This window comes from Bubalus kerabau, chromosome X (assembly GCF_029407905.1).
Source record: "Bubalus kerabau isolate K-KA32 ecotype Philippines breed swamp buffalo chromosome X, PCC_UOA_SB_1v2, whole genome shotgun sequence".
NCBI lineage: Eukaryota > Metazoa > Chordata > Mammalia > Artiodactyla > Bovidae > Bubalus > Bubalus kerabau.
In genome coordinates, this window is record NC_073647.1 from 23847865 (window position 1) to 23856530 (window position 8666).

Consider the following 8666-nt stretch of genomic DNA (forward strand, 5'->3'; position numbering starts at 1 on the left):
TGCCCCGACCCCCTCCCACACCAATGACCCTTCAGTCCCCCTCTCCCACTCCCCCCTTTCCCCTTCCCTTTGCACTGAGGACCAGGGTGACCTTGCTCTTTCCTGGGATGTGGTGGGGGAATGATTCTCATGTCCTGAGATCACCAGGGTGGGGGGCGTGAGCTTCTGGGGAGAGGAGGAAGAGGCCAGCACTGTCAGTTGGAGCAGACAAACAGATGGGAAGGGCGTCACGGTGGTGGCGCAATCTGCTAGGAGCAGTGGCTGCATCTTAGAGTCTTAGATACTTACTGTTACTTAGTAACAGATGTCATTTGTCCAGTACTTACACATTGGCAGACACAGTGCTTAAGGTTCTACATGGATTATTTCATCTAATTCTTATACCACTTCGTGATGCAGCTTCTGTTATCTCCTCATTTTACAGATAAGGAAAGAGTTAACCTCCCTGGTGTTAGCACAGTTAGCAAGTGGCAGAGCCAGGATTCAAGGCCATGTATATCTAGTACTTCTTGCACTGTGTCTTCTAATGTACCCGAGGATGAGCCCTAGTCCACTTTTAATTCCTAGCCCATGCCTTCACTTCTCCATTGATGCAGTCCCCACACTCAGCCTATTATTTTTTCTGGCTCAGCCTTGTGGCACATGAGATCTTCGTTTCCCCATCAGGACCAGGGATGGAACCTGAGCCCCTGCATTGGAAGCTCAGAGAGTCTTAACCACTGGACTACCAGAGAAGTCCCTAGACATGCACTTTTTATCACTGGGGAGGTCTTCCTAAAATTAAATCTTTTAACTCAAAACCACTATGACAGTCTCTTAAGTCTTTAATAAGATGGACACAAACTATTCAATAAGAAACCATTGAAAATGGATGTTTAATATATATCTGACAATAGAGATAAATATGACTTCTCTTAAGCAGCCTTTCTTCTAGAAGGCTCAGCTAAGACTGTAAATGCCAGGTACTCAGGGCTGACTTCAATATGTATGTGTAAAGGAAAATGTGCCACATCTATTTCACTGTTTATCCTGTAATGAATATTTTTGAATGAATGAAAGAGTACTGAAAGCCTCCACAGTACTGAAGGAGGAAGAAATGAAAATATTTTCAATGGCCACTGGGGTGTTGAAAAGGTCTAGGCTTAAAATTATTAAAGGGCAAGAAAATGTCCTTATATTTTTTGCTTGACTTCAAATACAGTAGAGCAAACATGGGCTGTGTCTTCTCCTTCTAAATACAGGGCCTGTAATATAAAAGGAGCTTCAGGGGATGCCAAAAAGCATAAAATATCAAGGAATGCCCTTTAAAGACACTTTGAACTTTCTAAAAGAGTTAAACCTTGGTAAAATCCAGATGGGAGAGGAGAGGAAAAGAGGCGTTGAGATGGTTTATTAAAACACAGATTGCTGGGCCCCATTCCCAGAGTTTCTGATTCTATAAGTGGGATTAACTGTAGAACATATACCACCAAGGAAATGTACCGAATGTCTAGCGTGATGTCAAGTTCAGCCTGAGTGGTTAATATCATTACACTTTGATGATGATCAATATTTAAAAATTCTAATCCAGATCTAGCATCATCATTACACTTTGATGATGACAAATATTAAAAATTCAAATACAGATCTGGTGTCATGTACATCCTGATACTTGACATTTGTTCACTAAGGGCAGGCAAATGCTTTGCTCTAGGGTTCACTGAAAGCCAGGTCTGGCCAAGGCCTTGGGGTGAGCATTACAATGGAGGGAGGAACGTCACAGACCCTGAGGGGCCAGGCAGGGAAGCCTGAGAACATTTTGTACCACAATTTCCTGAGACAGAGTGTGGTGGTACAACACATTGAATAGACAGTTTTCCTTCTCGTTCCCACCCTCACCTCCATAGGATAGTTCACCCATATCACACAGTCATACCTACATTTGAAAAGAAGCTAACCCAGGTATTGGGAAGGTAAAGAAAGCCAGATCACACACAGGAAGTGAAATGCATAAGAATCTCCTCTCCAAAGAAAGCCAGATCACACACAGGAAGTGAAATGCACAAGAATCTCCTCTCCTTGCCACCCAAGAAGGACAAGTTTCCCAGGGTCAGCCAAAGGACTCAACAATTCTGTCCCTAACTCGGGCTCTTCTTGAGAATCCCTTTGCAAAACTCAATTGTTTGTCACTGGGCTGATATCCTTGGGGAGTCAAAAGCGTGCACTGTAAGCCTCATTGTTTTTTCATGGCCAGCTCACAGATGTCTTTAGAGAATGTGTACTCTTAGAGACAAAAGGGCGTGACAGGGCAAAGGGGAACTTCTGTGCACATGCTTTGAGGCACGTGGGTCTGTGGGGATGCACACGTGGGCAGCCAAGAGGTGAAGCAGGCTTCCAACGGGTTGTCATCTCTCTATGCAGCTGGGCTGAAAGATTCAGTAACATAGAAAAAAACTTACGAGTCAGCCGAGTCAGCCGGACATCCAAGCCCTTGAAAAGAAAATCCTCCAGAATTTTCAAAGTGTTGGGATAGATGGAGGGTGGGGGGGAGAGGAAAGGAAAAGAGCATGATCTCTGAGGCCAAGTAAATAGAACATCTTTCCCTGCTCTCAGGAAAGACACATTCCCTTGACATTGCTTTTCTTTAGTTTCTAGATATTAGTGTCGAGGACAGATCACAGAATGTGAGCGCTGAGAAGGAACATCAAGGCCACTACATTGAGTCCTCTTATTCTCCCCTGAGGCTCAGAGAGGTTTGCTGATGCAAGTTCCCACAGCTGATGGAACCCAGGTCTCCCAGCACCCTATCTAATGAACTTTCCTCTGCACACCCGTGAAAGGCTGTGCACACAATCTTTTAGAAGAAGAAGGAAAAAAGTGAGAATTGCTGACCCAGTGCTAGGAACCACTATGTAATCCAGCTGGAATTTGACCTATATCCTCCCGATGAAACTGAAACGGACATGGGAGGGAAACAGATGGAGATCCTGCTGAGGTATGAAAGACACACTTAAAGGATGTTGAACAACGGTTATTATTGTGAAGGAACCAGTGAACTGGCTCCTACCTGCTGCTCCACATAATTCTCACTACATCCTCACAGGAACCCTATTCTGTCTGCAACAGCAAAACCAGACAAACATTTGGGCTCAAGCCGATCTCTTGATCTCTACGCTTCCCCCTACCCTCACCCCGCCTCACAGAAGCATGATTCGAATTCAGGATAATCTAACTCTAGAGTTCTCGCGAGTTTTCCAGAGGTATTAGGAGCCAGAACAGGCGAGAGCCACCCAAAACAGTGCCTGGTGGTCTATGCTGGGGCTTAAGGAGTGGCCAAGCATGCATGCTAAGTTGCTTCACTTGTGTCCGACTCTTTGCGACCCCATGGACAGTAGCCCTCCAGGCTCCTCTGTCCATAGGATTCTCCAGGCAAGAACACTAGTGGGTTGCCATGCCCTTCTCCAGGGGATCTTCCTGACCCAGGGATTGAACCCATGTCTCTTATGTCTCCTGCATTGGCAGCGGGTTCTTTACCACTGAGCCACCTAGGAATCCCAAAAGAGTGGCCGTATACAGCTGTTACTTGAATCTGGAGGTGGGGATGGAGGAGATGATCAAGCACCAGCCAAGCCAGAGAGGCTTCATGGAAGAAGTGGCTTTTAAAACCAGGCTTTATAAATAGTGACTATTTATTGGATAGTAAATTCATATATGTGTTACCCTCAGAACCCTGCGCAGTGCTCTGTGGAGGGTTTGTGTTCAATATGTTTTTGTTGTTGTCAATATTATTATGCCTGGAGATAATTCAACTGAAACATACCCAGGAGGAATTGTTCAGTCTTCTGGATCTACCCAGTTCTTTTCTCTCTCTGGGAGGAGGAGCCTGGATGCCAAATTCTGGTTCCTTCTGGATGTGCCTACCCTGGGAAACTGCTGAAGAGGCTGACTTCAGAAAGAAAGTGTGAGAAATAAAGCACTGATTTCAATTTCAGTTCTGTAGAAATATTTGGGCAGCCTGCTTGATGGTGTTTTCATGATTAAAAATGACCCCGTGTGTGCACTTAACAGGAACGTGGGCCACAGCAGGCCTGACATATGCTTTTCCCATCTCCTTATGTTTCACTTATATCTTAATCCTCAGCCTGCTGGGAAAGAACTGGGTAAGATGGCACTTCGGGGACCGCTTTCAGTTGGTCTCCTGTGATTTTCTTAGCCTATGGTCTTCACACATCCTCCACTGTGAGTTGGAATCTGGCCCCAGGCCTGTGGAATTGCCACAGGGCTGACTGCAGGGGAAAGAAAATTCTAAATGAGAAAGGACTTTGTTCACATGTGAGTCAGGGATGTGTTTGCTCTGCTTAAAGAAGGGGGAATGATATTTGAAGCAAATTCGTTCAGGGAGAAATGCTGCCATTATATATAAACGTTCAAAATTTAGTGACTGGCTGGCTACCAACTTGCCTTTTGCCCACTGTCACCTGGTCGTTCATCAGTCGAGAATCTGCCTACAATGCAGGATTCCCAGGGAAACGCAAGTTCAATCCCTAGGTTGGGAAGATCCCCTGAAAAGGGCATGGCAACCCACTCCGGTATTCTTGCCTGGAGATTCCAATGGACAGAGGAGACTGAAGGGCTACAGTCCATGGGGTTGCAAAGAGCTGGACACAACTGAAGCAACTTAACACACATGCACGTGTGGTAAAAAGAGCATGGGCTTTGGAGCTCAAAATATCTGGGCTTGCTTCCCAGTCCTGCCACCTAAAGACTCTTTGACCCTGCGCTTAGGTTTCCTCATCTGTAAAATGAGGAAACAATTGCTTAAAACTGTTTGATAAATCTTGAAATCACTTGAGGTAAAGCATCAGATGTTCAGTATACAGTATGAGCTAGACATAAAGTAGTAGTAATAATAGCTAATATTAGTAATAATAACAATAGCTATAATAGTAATACCAATAGCTAATATTTCAGAGGCATGCATTATGTGCCAGGCTTTGAGTTACGCACTTTTTCCCCACGTTGATCCACTTAGTTTGACAATAATTCTATGAGGTCAGAAGAATTCTCCCCTAAAATGCCTAATACTATTAATCATGACGATATACAATACAGCTCAGATCAGGATAATCCCACACTTATTAATCCTGCTTTTTCGCCCTCATTTGCCCTCACACCTCCCCATCCTCCTCCGCACAGAGTTTTCATTTGAGTCCAGAGCGCTGGAGTTGTCTCACCAGGTACCAGACAGGGGAATGAACACAGGAGGCCAAGAGCACAAACATTTTGCAACCCAAATGCTGGAAGAAGGCTTTGCAGTCAGATATAAGAGATCAAATTTTCATGCAAAGAGTACTAATAGTGTGGAACTATCTAACAAAAGGGCTTATTTGCGGGGGAGGGGGGCGGGGAACAAACATGAGGGTCATTCAGAAATCTCCTTTTAAAGCAGAATACTGGAGCTTCACAGAAGGCCGGGACTCTGTGTTCCTGCTACCACCCTCCTTCCGTCTCTGCTTCCCTCAGCTGTTGTGGGGGGCGGGGAAGCTGGGTCAAGGTGGGGCCTTTTCCCTTCAGGTGGCAAGAATCCAGCCGTCCCCTCCCCCAGGCCCCTCTTCAGGTGGGGAACGCACAAGGCGGGAGCAGATAACAGTCCAAACACATAGATGGCTGTCACTAGGATGCTTGTGACACTCTTCTTACAAATGGAAACGGCCTGGTTGGAAGCTAGCACTTGCAAGAAGAGAGGATCTCCCCTGAGGGTAATCGAAAGCTAAAGCAGCCTCAGATGAGAATCCGCCTCGGAAGCTCATCCTCAGCCTCAGCAGTTTACCGCAAAGAGGGAAGCACATTGGCCTTTAAGCTCTAGAAGCGGGTAACCCAGTCACGTGGCTAAACACACCGCCCCGCCCACCTCCGCTGGCCGGGCAGACACCCGCGGGAAGTGCTGCCTCCGGCGTGAGAGGCTTATTTCAATGCTAACTGAAGACAAAGCAGAATCTATTTTCCCTTTGGCTTCCAGGAAGCCACAGCAGAGAATTTCACCATTTTTTCCCTAACACTGTCTGAGCCTGGTCCCAAATTCTTTCTGACTACGTCTCCCCCTCCCTGCCACTTCTGCCAAATTTCTGGGTGTGTGTGGTCGCAAAGGAGCACAGTCAGCCGGGTCCCCAGAATTCATGGAAACATGACAGAGAGTAATGTAACATTTTGTATTATGTCTAGTTTTAAAATAAAAAAGTCCTGTTTTTCTCCACTGACATTTTACATCACACTCCAAGACAATCTGTTGTGAAGGGACACTTGGGGGAAAGGCCAAAGATGGAAAAACTCAAACTGGGACTCTTTGGATACCTCGAAGACACTCAATTTCCGGAGCTTAGAGATTTAGTCCGCTGTCCTCTCCCGTCTTACAAAGGAAGCCACTTGGAGAGACTGACTTGTCCAAGGTCACACAGCTAGTAAACGGCAGAGCTCTATATGGTAAAGTTTTCAAAATGCTGTTATACACAATCCAAATGATCACCACAGCAGGGGGCATTTTTGTGTGTTGAAATTAGCTGATGAGTTGTCAGGAGGATTCAAATAACATCTGCAAAGTGGCATGCACAGTTGCTAAGGCAAATGAAATTAAAAGGTTCTATGCATTACACATTTTCTTTCCTTGATATTTATGTCCACATACATTTTGAGTTTACAGAGTTGTAATGTTTGTGTCTATATCACATCTTGATCTCTTTTTTTCACTTAACACAGACCCCATACTTACTATTTTAATGCTTAAAGAACATTCCATCTGGTCCATACCCTACTTTTTTTTTTTTTTAACACGCTACCATTATTGAACATTTGGGTGGTTTCTAGCGTTTCACCATTATATATAGCGAGGCTTGGAACAACCTTATACAGCTTGCCACCCTCCCACCCACTGCGGTCCTTTTTAGCTGGTTTCTTTGGAAAATGTTCTCAAAAACGGAACGAGGCATATAAAGAGCTTTCAAAGAAGATTGCTCTCTAGAGAAATAGCACGTTTACTGTGTTTGTGTGTCATCAGTGATGGCACGCTATGGCAGTCAGAAAAAAAGTGGTTTAACTCTTCTGTCTGGGCATAGAAAAGGAACTTGCGAGTTCTTGGCTGAAACTCCCTAGCCTGGCCTTGCGCACTCCACCCTTCAGCCCTTGGCAGTGTTAGTGCTTTTCTGGCCTTTTCCTAACTTCCTGCTTCTGCACAGAGTCTTGGAGCAGAAGTGAGCATGCTAATACAGAAGAGGATGAACAGTTCTGTATCAGTAAGTGGCCAAAACCTAGGAAAAGCAACATACAGAAGTTGACTGCCTCAAGGGCTTCACCAAATGAAAGGTGATTCACTTGTAAATTTCCATCACGGACAAAAAGGTGATTTTGGTTTCAAAGATTAGTTGGTAAGAAAAACCTGCCATTTCAGAGAGAAAAATCTCACTGTGGATCTATGTTGCATGTGTTTGATTTGACCATTTGGCCCAGTGGACTTGAGATATCTGTTCTGACTTCTGTCACAAATTACCAATTATTTAACAATAACAGGTTACATATTTTGAGTGTTAAAGACCTTGGCTTCCATGCATCATCTCATTTAATCGTCATAACTACCACGCTCATCCTCCTTTTACGGATGAGGAAACCGAGGCTTAGAAAGATTACCTTTCCCAAAGTCACACACCTAGGAAGTACAAGAGCTGTGATAAGAACTCAGGTCTGATTCTAAGGTCTTTTTGTGCTTGATCTCGTCCTGCCTCTTATATTCTCATTTATGAGATGGGGACTTACCTGCCATACTTACTCCAGTGTTGTTTCAAGGATCAAATGAGAGAAAAACCCCAAAGTGCTTTGCAAAGAGTAAACAAAACATTGTATAGATGTGTAGGCATTTTATAAATGTGAGGCGTGGTCATCACTTGGATTTAATTCGGCTACTGTGATGCTCTAGGCTTCCCTGGTGGCACAGACAGTAAACCGTCTGCCTGCAATGCGGGATACTTCGGTTTGATCCCTGTGTTGGGAAGATCCTCTGGAGAAGGAAATGGCAACCGACTCCACTACTCTTGCCTGTAAAATCCCACGGACAGAGGAGCCTGGTAGGCTACAGTCAATGGGGTCGCAGAGTCAGACACAACTGAGCGACTTCACATGGTCATGGTGATGCTCTAGGACTCTAACCTGGCACAGCTCTAGGCTTTTGGGAGAGACTCAGTCGTTTCTATTTTAAGAACAGTTTCTGGGAAGGGGGTCCCTGATTTCAGTTACACTGTGATATTTGCAAATACAGTGCTCCCCCTCAATAGAACTATCAGGAGAAAGACTTACCGCTGCCGGTGCCATTGCTCCCGATTATGGAGTGATCCATGTTTCAAAAGTCGTTCGGTGAGCTAGATGGGGTTGTGGTCCTCACCTGGTTCAGGTTTTATTGGCGTGGATGAATCAAGAAGCTGGCAAGTAAGTGAAGGAGTGGCTGTGTCCCTGAGGGAGAAACCAGGAGTTAGGCACAGTTCACCTTAATACCTGAGCCAGAGACCAGCCATTGAGAGGATGTTAGCCCTGAAAGAGGCTAATTGAGTTTTACTGTTTTTGTTTGAAAGGTATGCACTGTCCCTATGGGGAAAAGAGAAGGAACACTGTGTAAGTCATATATTGTATTAGACTCGTATGGGAAA

At 45.0% G+C, this 8666-nt stretch overlaps 1 long non-coding RNA gene across 1 annotated transcript; it reads right to left on the reverse strand.

Annotated features, from left to right (window-relative positions):
• Positions 1 to 6174: 6174 nt before the first annotated feature.
• Positions 6175 to 8459, reverse strand: LOC129638584 (uncharacterized). The gene is made up of 2 exons (XR_008707922.1): positions 8320 to 8459; positions 6175 to 6568 (listed from the first exon to the last, which is right to left on the reverse strand). It is a non-coding gene; the product is annotated as an uncharacterized LOC129638584 (long non-coding RNA).
• Positions 8460 to 8666: the final 207 nt, after the last annotated feature.